This window comes from Podarcis filfolensis (assembly GCF_964270895.1).
Source record: "Podarcis filfolensis genome assembly, chromosome: 11".
Lineage (NCBI taxonomy): Eukaryota > Metazoa > Chordata > Lepidosauria > Squamata > Lacertidae > Podarcis > Podarcis filfolensis.
Window position 1 is genome coordinate 57,390,348 of NC_139613.1, and position 12,060 is coordinate 57,402,407.

The following is a 12,060-nucleotide window of genomic DNA, read 5'->3' on the forward strand; positions in this document are numbered from 1 at the left end:
CATGCTATGTTTGCCTTCAGTGGTCAGCTGCCTTTTTCTCTTTGGCAAAGTATGGCCAGCATGGCATGAGTTGGCTGAAGAAAAACACTTAACATTTCTATCACACTTAACATTTCTATCACCTATAACCTTTTCACCAGATGTTAACTCCTTCAAACAATACTCCAAGACTGCTTGTAAGGAAAATTTGGTGTGGGTGGAGAAGACAGTCTTCAAAAGAAATCACGTGCTCCTGGCTTTGCTTTGCGTGTGTAGGTCCCCAGGCCACCCCTCAAATAACTTCACACATAACACGTAATTTAGTTTTGGTTTTTGGGCACTATTTTGGCCACAACTTTATTAAAATACAAAATCAGTGAGTGGTTGTTTAGACATTGGTTATGACTATCTGTCCCCCCGCCTGGGACAGAACTGACATCCCGAGGTCCGATCGGTAGCCAGTAGAAGGGAAAGTCAAACTTGGGGATCATTTGAGCTAAGCGTCGGACCCACGCCGCTCACCCCAGCAGCTCCCCGAAAGCTTGCCGGCCCGGTCCTATGACAAGGATTCCCATGACAGGGATTGGACGAAATCATGGCAAGCCCCAGGATTCCTTTACCGGAATTCCCTTCAGCGGAACGGGAGGGGCAGGCACGGCCTAACCTGACCCCTCCACCACCAGCATATTATAACCAATGCCTAACCGCCACACGAGCTCTAACGCTCGCCGCCAACCACTCACAAACCCAACCATGAACCCAATTTAGTAGCCACCGCATCCAGCCAAACATCATTCCCCAAATCGGAGAGGTGCACTCCATCTGCCCGGTAAAGGGCCTCAGCCTTAAAATTAATGTCTGGGTGCGAAATCACCAAACCACCCAGCTTCAATACCTTCACGCAAACAGCAGAGTTAATGCGCTTCCTGGCCCTTTCAGCAGCCTCCGGGCAGGAAACACCGCGCCTGGTTTGCCTCTGCAACAGGTGAGACCAAATTATTCTCACTGAAGGTAATAAGGCTGCCAATGCCTCCAAATCCTTTTTTGGATTGAGGTGCGCAAAGCAAGGCAATCAATAGTTGCCACATCATTTTCCCCCAGCTGCACCACTATGGCCATAGGGTGGGGAGGTCCGAGAGCAGCCGGCGACCAATCAGCGGCATAAACTCTCCCCATGACATTCCACGTCTGGAAAACCATGACACTTGCATGTGCTGTGGGAGGCCGAGACACGCTCCCCTTGCAGACTGCCTCACTCTGCTGCCAGCCCAATGAACGATGCTGTGTCCCACTATCCAGACTCAGACCAGCGTGGGATCTGCAAGGGTTGAAACAAACAAGCATTAGTGCCAAACTCAGCATTTGTTTCGCACATAACCCTTGAAAGCATCCGATTCCCATGTCCCAAATCCTTGATCCTGGCGGCTGAGAAGCCCCAATGGGCCGCCATAGTTGCTGAACCTATGCGAAAGGAATGAGGGGCGAAACCAGAGGCCGAGATCCCACAAGCAGAGATGGCCTTACGCAAGACTTTTGTGAACTAGTGTCGCGCCAAAGGGTGACCATTTTCATGCATGAGTAGGGGGCCGTCCCCAGGAGGTCTCAAGGCCAAGTACTTCCTTACATCCTTGACCGGGCACGGGCCCACCTCCCCAGTCGCTGGGAGGCGGACAACCTCCCCCCGACCCAGCTGGTCAGTTTTGGAGCTGCGCACTACAAGTCTCAACTCCAAAAGGGAAACGCATATATCCTGAAGGAGCAACCCATGAGAACCAGCAACTTCTAGGATCGAGCCAGCCCCCCAGGGGAACGAAAAGCCAAATATTTCTGGTATCCAATAAGAGGGCAAGGGCCCACCTTACCTGTGACTGGAAGCCTGATGATGGCAACCCTGCTCACTAGGTCTGACTTAGAGCTCCAGACACTTATGACAAGCTCCAAAGCAGATAAGGAAAAATCCTGAGGCAATAAGCCTCCAAACTCTCAGCCCCGTGCTGGCTCCAACACAATTTCCCCAACCCTCAGTACACCAAAATTACAATGGAATACTGAAAGAAGTCTCATCTAGATCTAGAACCAGGAGACAAGTCTTAACTTGTTGCGGATACTGCATAGGTTGACCGGCTTCCTGCCTGCAGTCCTGTGAAGGCTGGAGTCTTTCCCAACCTTCCGAGACCCTGCGCACGACACACTTTTAGAAGGGTCTCTGAAATTTAAAGCTTTACTCTAGCAGACATTGCAGCGGACTGAATTCTGGTAGATTTAACAGTGCATCCGATCTGCAGCAGGTAGGCCAGTTACTGCAGGTCCTGCTCAGAGAATGGAGGCAAGTTCCTCTGAATGGCCGAGGACTGCCAGCTAAACGCTAAGAAATCAGTCCAGGCCTTCTCATAAGACGTGAAAGCAGAAGGGGAAAAGTAAGCTACTACTCCTCTTAATTATCAATTGTTGCCAAAGCGCCACGGGAGCTCCAGAAAATCCGGCTATAGCTGGGCGTCCGGAGCCCAGAATCTGAGCTCTCCAACTGAAAACGGGATAGAGTGACAGCGAAAACATTAGATGATCCCGTAATAAAGCGAGCAGAAACGCAATATTAAACCTTAAGCAGTGCAGCTGGAAAGCACATAAAAGGGGGCGGAGACTCTGCCAAAGCATGAGGACCATTTTGCCAGGACCCTCACACTGCCTGGTTATCAGACCAAGACAGACCCGACGGTCCCTGTACTCCTCAGTCCAGATGTGCGCTGACACTACAATGGGGAGAACTCAAGGAAAGTTAGGTCACATGTGATAGCCTTGCCCTGCCAGGCTCAAGGCCACTGTACAGGATGCTGAAAGGACCCCGGGCCATGAGACCACCTGGCCGAGCAGGAATGGAAGGGGCAGCCTGGAACAACCACCCTGCATGCCAATTTTTAACTGACTTAGCAATGATAGAATCTGACAAAGCAACATTTGCTATCAGAGGAAGTATTACAAGAATAACATCCTCCACGGCAAACAGCTTTTCCACAGGCAAGCAGAGGTATGAGCAACGATATCCAGCTAGCCCCCAAATACGTTAAAAGGGGCAGTTGGAGCCACTGTCCTATCCACTGCCAATGGAACACCCAGCTCCTCAGGGAATATAAGGGGCGTCCAGTAAGCCAAGCAGAGGCTGGTGTCACATGAACCAGCCAGTGAGATAATGCAAATAATGGTACCCCCAGTCAAACGGGTCTTGACTTGCAATGTTCAATCCAGAAAGACGCTAAAGGACTCGAGTGCTGCACAGCCTATAGCGCAACCCATTGGCATCACCTTATCAATGTAAGGACCATCCAATTAAAGCCCAACTACTTATAAACTTGAGGGTGAACCGGCAGCAGCCTAACAGCCAATTCAATATCGCATAATGCCAACCAGGCCCTCTTCCAATTTGATGGTAAGCTCAACTGCCTGATCCAAAGATGCATATTTCACGGAACAATTCCAGAGAGTCATTCACTGAGGTGCCTTTGGGATGTGATAAATATGGATTATATGGGGCTTTCTTAGGGACGATCCCCAAAGGGGATAAATGAAAATCAGGAATAGAAGGAGAATCAAGGGGATCCCACCAAACGTCCCAATGAAAGCTGCTTCCTAACCTTCTTACTTGCTACCGCAGGTAGCTCTCTGACTGGCTTTTGAGTTGCTGTATTCTGAGCCACTGGCTGAAAAGCCAGAGGAATCCCAAACCTTGGGAAAACCTTCCCACAAGCACAAAACCACTGACCCATCTAGATAACCTTTTTGCCAGGCTTTCAAGGAAGATATTTTTATGGAAATATGGGCAAGAGGTATTGAGTTATTGCTTGCTAGCCCCCAGCCCCCACTTGGGCAGAATGCCCTGCCTTGAGTTGCCACCATGATGTGTAAATTTACAGGGCCAACGCTGGCCAGAAACCCTAAAAAGTCCCAACAAAGCTGCTGCCAGGCCAGCTTCCTGCATACCAGCTTCAGGTTCTATTGCTCAGGGAATTTCCATTTGAAATGTGGAGCTGCGCAAGTGGTCCACATGTCCCCGTCCCTGCGCAAGCTGAGGGGATGATGGCAGCCCTGCATCTAACATACCCATAGTGAATTGCAACTTAAAGAATAGTGGGGTGGAAGGGACCCCGAGGATCATCTAGTCCACTCTCCCACAAAATCATCATCATCATCATCATCATCATTGATCTGTACCCCGCCCATCTGGCTGGACTTCCCCAGCCACTCTGGGCAGCTTCCAACAAAAGATTAAATACAGAAATGCAGCAAACATTAAAGGCTTCCCGAAACAGGGCTGCATTAGATGTCTTCTAAAAGTCTGGTAGTAGACATCTGATGGGAGGGCGTACCACAGGGCGGGTGCAACTACCGAGAAGGTCCTCCACATGGTGCCCTGTAACTTGGCCTCTCACAGTGAGGGAACCACCAGAAGGCCCTCGGCGCTGGACCTCAGTGTCCGGGCAGAGTGATGAGGGAGCATGCAGCTGTCTCATACAGGGACCAATCCAGCAACCTAGGGATTACCGGCACCATACACTGACCAGCTGAGCTATCCAGGATGATCCCTAAAGACCCAGGTTTGACGTACCTGCAAGGAGGTGTAAGCATCATCCCTGCTCCCCTTCTCCCTGCTCCTGGATCGTCACCTCTGAAGACGCTTCCTTCTGGAAGAAGGCACCTAGGGCATCAGCAAGTCAACCTCTGCAGGAGAGGCAAGCTCTGGAGGCATCTGCAAAGGCCGTCATAATCTGCAAAAAACTAAATGTGAGGAACTGGTGAAACCAATGCTTTGTGCACCACATGGGGAAGCTATTCAGGCCGGAAACGCTGCCAGAGGCCACCAAATTCTAGGGCCAAGCGGGCCAAGCCCTAGGATCACCTGCTAGTCCAGACATAAATGTTTCCAATGAGATAACAAACTCGAGGCAGCCCACTGCCTGACCAGGTACCCCTGTTTGCCCTTTTGAGGGAAGCACGCCCTCAAGAAACCCAAAGTTATTTTTGGGAGCAATATCACAAGTGGGCCGAACTACCCAGCAACAGAATAGTCCAAAAGGAGCAGTTTGTTTTGTTTTGTGATAACAATGGCTAAGTGGGGGATATGAACCCTGTCTTTCAGGTCCTAGTCCTGCGCTCTGGCCACTAAGCCACAGTGGCTCGCCTCTAAAATGGCAGTTGCCACTATCAGGGCAAAACAAACTTGAAGAAAATAAACTTGTTCAGAAACAGCATAGTTAAAAAGCATACACAGAGTGCTCACTGGAGGCACAGCGAGCCTCTGGCTCCACTCTGTCTGCCTAAGATAAATATTAGCAACAAGTGAGCCTGCAAACAAACAGATAAATTCTTATAGAGAAAAAGAGTCACATGTCACAGAGACTTAACAATTTACTGTACTGCTAACTGTAGCAGGCTTAGGCTTGAAAGATATGTGGTAGGCCGTGAAGGCCTCCCTGCTGCAGCTCTCTGCCTTTTATAGTCTCATTGCAATATTAAAGGAACTCAATATAGTGTGCCCGCCCAAGGCTAGATTAAAACTCGGCCAACAGCACTGCATGCACCCAAAATAAAGCTTTGGGGATACTATAAACGAAAGTAATTCCAGCTAAGCTGGGAACAGCCCTGACTAGCCCCACAATTAAACAGGCAAAAATGGGGAAAACCTTTTTGCAAAAGAAAGCCCCTAATGGGGGCTCTCTCCCTATTGGGAAAGGCAAGCCACAGATACAGGGAGAATCTTCCCACAGGGCAGGGTAAGGGGTGGGGTGAGAAATCAAACAGGGAAAAAGGGGAATTAGATTAATTAAGGGACTAGAGAGGATTAAAAAGAAGGGGGGAAATAAAGAAATGTAACCAGACATGAGAAGATTGCTCCTGACCCGATGCACTCTGCAAAGAGAAAGAGAAACCAGAGTGCACTGATATTTAAAGACTATGGTCCCACCCACCCAATTTGCAACATACAATTTGCCCCAGCAACCCGGTTATCCAGTCGCAATGCCAGGCAACAACTATTAACCTGCCTGGCAACCAGAGGCCTGGCCCGGCGGCCCACACCGCAACACATGCTCTCATTTATTGGAGAACACGCTTTATAAGGGGGAAAGAGTGGTTGGGCTTTGAAAACATGAAAGGCAAACATTATCTATATCACTAATATTGCTTATAGGCCCTTGAATTTTAACATATGGGGCAGTCCTGTCAAGGGGTCAAGCTCTCTGGAAGATCCCTAGACAGAGAGAATCTTGCAGCCACTTTCCTTCAAGGAATAGAAGTCTAGCATTTCAGCCACCCGAACTGTATTGCTAACTTTGGAAGATGCAGAGAGATAAGTTGTTTCAAGTTTTTCTTGAAAAACTTTGATATGATTTGTGGTGTCTGTTTTGTGATTTGAATAATTTATTTTCAAGTTTTATTCCCCCCACGACTTCCAAATGTTATTCTGTGAACATCTTGAAGTATGCTCTTATAATTTATTTCTGTGGTGAGACCTCAAAATATGGTTTCAGTTTATAGTCTACAAGCACTGCCATTTTCTTTTGGTGGGATAGTCCTGGTGACAATTACAATAAACCAGATTGAGATCTTCCCCACATGCTGGTTGGAAGAGCTTTTGTGGAGGCCAGGCTGTTTTCCATACATCATGTTGCGATCTGGATCTCATTCTGATGCCCTAAAAGGAACGATTTCCCCAGAGATAATAAGAAATAGTTTGCTTTCAAGTTCACTCCATCATGGTTTTCACATTTTTATCACCATAATTTATTACCTAAAGGATTTTCAGCTTCTTGTGACCAAGAAAAAAACAGGAGGTATGCACAGAGTTTCCAGGTGCCCTCTTTGTGAAGAATACAACATAATTTACTTTCTATTTTTATGGGCTTATTATTTCAAGGTGATGATATTTATGTTGGAGAGGAGTGAGTTTTAAATTAAATGGTACAATCACTGGCTGCGTTTAGTTAATACAGGCCTCTAGAACAGTGTTTCCAAACCAGTAGGTTGCATCCAACAAGTGGTCTCAAAGCCTTTGCAAGTGGTTTTATAAGTAAACATAGAATAAGCATAGTTTGTAATCCTAAACTGGTAAGACAAATATGTACTTTATTTTGTTGGCATAATTCAATGCTGTGTTGACACTTGTCACTGGAAGGTGCTGTTCCTGCAGATAAGAGGTGAGCTGTAATAGACGGCATTCAGATTTGGGTTTTATTATGCTAGCTTTACTGGTTATAATGGTGACACTTCTGTTCTGATTTCTGACATTCCTTTTACATTGCAGTGCCTGTTGCATTATGGAACTGTGGCTTTTTGACTGATATGCTGCCATACCACACTAAAATTTATGTTGTGGGAAAGAACTGTATGCTGGAATACAACCCCAAATTTCATCACATGAAATTACAATGCAAAACTCCTGTGATTTTCTGAGATAATGGGGTTGGAAATGGTCCCCCCCCCTCCCCTGGAAACAATTAATACGGAAATGAGTATCGGTTGAAATGTGGTCCTCCACATTTTCAGATCAGGGTGAAAGTCACATCCACACTCTTATACCACTTTAACGGCCATGAATAATTCTGGAAACTGCAGGATGTGCAGGGTGCCGGCAAATGTAGCTCTGTGAGGTCAGAACCCTTAATGACATTAATTTCCAGGATTCTTTGGGGAAACCATGATAGTTAAAGTGTAATAAGAATGTTTTAAATGTATGGTGTGGATGCTCTAAGGCTACTACCATCTGTGTTGAGGACAGAAAGCAAGGTGACATCAGGGAAATGGAAAGGGGAGAACATGTGAAATCTACCCCCCAACCAGCTCTATGAACCTGATCCACATTTACTCCCCAGATGCTTTTAAACAGTGACATATAATGATACATACATACATATTTTTATGTGTATGCCACCTCTCCATAGTTAAAACTATGCTCAAGGAAGCTTACAACATGAAAAAGTAACACAATTAAAAACATAACAAAAGTTGTTGTTGTTGTTTAGTTGTTTAATCGTGTCCGACTCTTCGTGACCCCATGGACCAGACCATGCCAGGCACTCCTGTCTTCCGCTGCCTCCCGCAGTTTGGTCTTTACAGCATTGGACTTTCCTTTCCCTTCCAGGCATATCCGCAACTGAGCGTCCTTTCAGCTTTGGCCCAGCCGCTTCATCAGCTCTGAATCTACTTGTACTTGTCCTCCGCTCTTCCTCAGTAGCATGTTGGACGCCTTCCGACCTGACGGGCTCATCTTCCAGCGTCATAACTTTTATATGCCTGTTGTCTTTGTCCATGGAGTTTTCTTGGCAGGGATACTGGAGTGGCTTGCTGGTTCCTGCTGCAGGTGGATCACATTTGGTCAAAACTCTCCACTGTGACCTGTCCATCTTGGGTGGCCCTGCACAGCATAGCTCATAGCTTCTCTGAGTTATTCAAGCCCCTTCGCCATGGGAAGGCAGTGATCCATGATGGGGATAACAAAAATAGTCATAAGTAATAAATAAAACATCAGAAAGTACACAACCAAAGTAAACAATTTCCACATAAATCATAAGGGTAAAGGTAAAGGACCCTTGACAGTTAAGTCCAGTCACGAACGACTCTGGGGTTGCAGCGCTCATCTTGCTTTACTGGCCAAGGGAACCGACGTTTGTCCGCAGACAGTTTTTCCGGGTCATGTGGCCAGCATGACTAAGCCTCTTCTGGCGAAACCAGAGCTGCGCACAGAAACGCCGTATACCTTCCTGCCGGAGCAGTACCTATTTATCTACTTGCACTTTGACATGCTTTCAAACTGCTAGGTGGGCAGGAGCAGGGACTGAGCAACGGGAGCTCACCCCGTTGCGGGGATTCGAACCGCCGACTTTCCGATCGGCAAGCCCAAGGCTCAGTGGTTTACACCACAGCGCCACCCGCATCCCACATAAATCAGAAGAAAGTCTAAAATAAAGATAGAAAAGCCCCCCCCCGCCGCCTCCCCATTCCACGATAAACAGAGGTTTTTCCAACAGAAAAACCTCTTGGGGCCATGTCTAGAAAGCACAGAACAAGCAGAAGGAAATATGGGGCAAGTGGGTGTGTGGGAGAGAAAACAGTTCCAATACTGATTGTCATTTTCAACAATCATTTTTTTGCACACATTCCCTCTGATTTAAGGAATCAAATCACAATAACGGCCCCATGGATGATTACAGATACAGAGTTCTCAAAACTGTACAAATGGAAAACTATGTTGTTTCAGGTTCATCCCTAGATTTTCTTTCCAGCTTAATTTATGCTGTGGGAACTTTCACACTGAACTAAATATGATGCGTCTCTATAGGCAGAACAACCTAATAAATATCCTGAAATTGCTGACACAGGCAATTAATTTAGCATGTCCTGCATGGTTGAGAACTACCTTTGGGATTTTAGGAAATAAACCCTTCAAGAAAACCACTAAGGCTGCAATACTAAACATACTTGTTTAGAGGTCTGCTTTGTTGTAATTAATGAGACTTCTCATGCCAAGTAAATGAAAATTTTAATCCTAAATTAGAGACGCATCTCATGTTAACTACAGTGAGGACAGAGATCGCCTGAGCTTTTTCTTTTCAGATCTTTTATTTCTCTGCTAATTGAATGGAGACATTTTAATGTTCTTTCCTTTCCTTTTTCAAAAGGACATTTTGCTTCCTTCCCAACAGACAGGAAATTGTCCAACGTAATCTCTTTCTCCTTGGTGACCTGGCTAGTTTGCATGTCCCCACTCTTCTGTGGCTTCCTTCATTTGCTCATTTAATAAGACTAATGCATTAATTAATTTTATTACATTTTGTGAGCTGCTATATGTGGTTCATGTTTCTTTAAAACAACAAAGAGGAAAGAAACCATTTGGTGTGACATAGCTTTCCTGTGGACACAGGATCTCATTATCGCTATCTTACTGCAGACAGCACAACATCACAGTATAACAAAGTGATTAGGTGGATATCTTTTTAAACAGAATAGCAATTTTGTGATGACTAGGGCTTCTGGGGCAAATAAAATGACCACATTAGCTTGACGGGAGTTGCAGGTCTGTGTAAATGACCTTGCTGCTGTATTTGCAGCTGTCTTGCTTTTCTTTAATGACCACTTATCTTTCCCTCCCTGCTGGAAAGAAGAGGCATGACTTTACCTCCAAAGATGACAAGTTAAATGGATCAGTTTCTATTTTCTCTTTAATCCGGGTGCTGTAAACACAGTCCAGGACCACCCAAATGGACAGGGGAGCAATGCACATCCTGAAATTTGCTTGAGTTATGCTACTTGCCTATAGTAATTAGGGATGGATAAATCTGTCAATTTCAGTTTTTCTGTTTCTTGTTTTTCCAATCTTACTACAGTCCACCACTTTTCTGCATCAGTTTGCATTTTTTAAAGACTGTCTTGAAAGACAGTCTGTACTATAGTATACTGAATATGCACATTTTTCTATGCAATTTTGCTCATTATGTCCATTTCTTGCAAGCAGTTTCCCTTGTTGTAATGTATCTTATTTTTAAAAAACAAATATATGCATTTTTATTTACACTTTACACATTTTTGTATAGCATTTGCAGTTGTGGAAAACTGCACAGCAAAATTTAGAGATGTGTGACTATCAATGGAGAGCTGTGTTTTGGTCCATGCGATCATTTCAGGGAGCAAGAATTATGTAGGGCTGCATTAAAAGGTGAATGCTAGAATAAAGTCACATGGGCTCCAATGGAGCTTACTCCCAGGTAAGTAAGTAAAGGATTGCAGCCCTAGTTATCTATTTGATTGTTTGCAGTATTTATAAGTTGCTCTGTAAGAACTCACAATAAGAAATCGGGCAACTCACAATAAGAAATGGAACTGGTGGTGATACAATAACAATAAAAGTAAAAATAAAGCCGAGCGATTAAAATTGACTTCCATTTTATTTTCAGTCTCTGATGAGAGGGTGTTCCACAGGGTGAGCGCCACTACCAAGAAGACCCTCTGCCTGGTTCCCTGTAGCTTGACTTCTCACAGTGAAAGAACCGCCAGAAGACCCTCAGAGCTGAATGATGGGCTTTACAGTTGTTGGGATTCAACTGGTTAAAATAAGTTATCTGTTTTCACATTAAATGTTCTAAAAAAGTTGGACTTTTGTAATTTCAAGCTGTTCCTAATGCTCTCTAAGCCCATTCTGTATGACAAGCACACATGGCAGCTCCTGAGAGTATTTTTCTGCATTGGCCCATGACATTATATCTATATCTATATCTATATATCTATATCTATATCTATATATCTATATATCATCTATATCTATATCTATATCTATATCTATATCTATAGCTATAGCTATAGCTATAGCTATAACTATATCTCTATAGCTATAGCTATATCTCTAGCTATAGCTATATTTCAGTCCTAACAACCAAATCAGTTTCTATTTAATTCAGAAAGCCAGCCAAATCAATTGTGCCACACCTACTTGTTTGGATCATCTAGAGCACACTTGTTTATCTGATGGTACATGCTAACTTAATATCTTTTAAGCCCTGCATGAGTGTCAGTGCTTCCATGTTACTCAATGTGGGGCTGAAAACATTCCTTATACCCCTCTGTATTTGAGAATACAGCTGTGCACTCAAAGGCTCCTTCACTTCAGACAGTTGCATTTTTCAAGTAAAGGCTAGGGAACTGGGCCTACTATCTGTCTCAACTGCTCACTTGGTTCGAAATGACGGACTCCTGAGCCTGGTGCCCTCAGACATGGCACCCCAGAAGGCTGCTTGAGTCACCTCCCCTAAATCCAATCCCAGTTTTGTTTTTAAACTTAATTGGAGTGGCATCAACACTGGATCATGTTCAATCATATCCACGGGACAGAATTTCATTAACTTCTCTCAAGCTGAGGTAAAGTCCTAAATTGTTGAGCGCTTTGTTTTTCAAGCAAGGAGAGTGAGATTTGCAGCAAGTTCTGTTGCCAAAATGGCGGGATGCCTCACTGACTTTGCATAGTAGAATTAGGAAGTGGATCAAGGAAAAACACACCCTGTGTTCTTACACTTCTGAAAACTCAGGTCCAAAATGGGAACT

The 12,060-nt window shown here is 45.0% G+C and overlaps 1 long non-coding RNA gene across 1 annotated transcript; it reads right to left on the bottom strand.

The window, feature by feature from the left end:
* Positions 1–298: 298 nt before the first annotated feature.
* Positions 299–5,889, bottom strand: LOC310744759. The gene is made up of 2 exons (XR_014539727.1): positions 4,580–5,889; positions 299–1,297 (listed from the first exon to the last, which is right to left on the bottom strand). It is a non-coding gene; the product is annotated as an uncharacterized lncRNA (long non-coding RNA).
* Between the last annotated feature and the right edge of the window lie 6,171 nt (positions 5,890–12,060).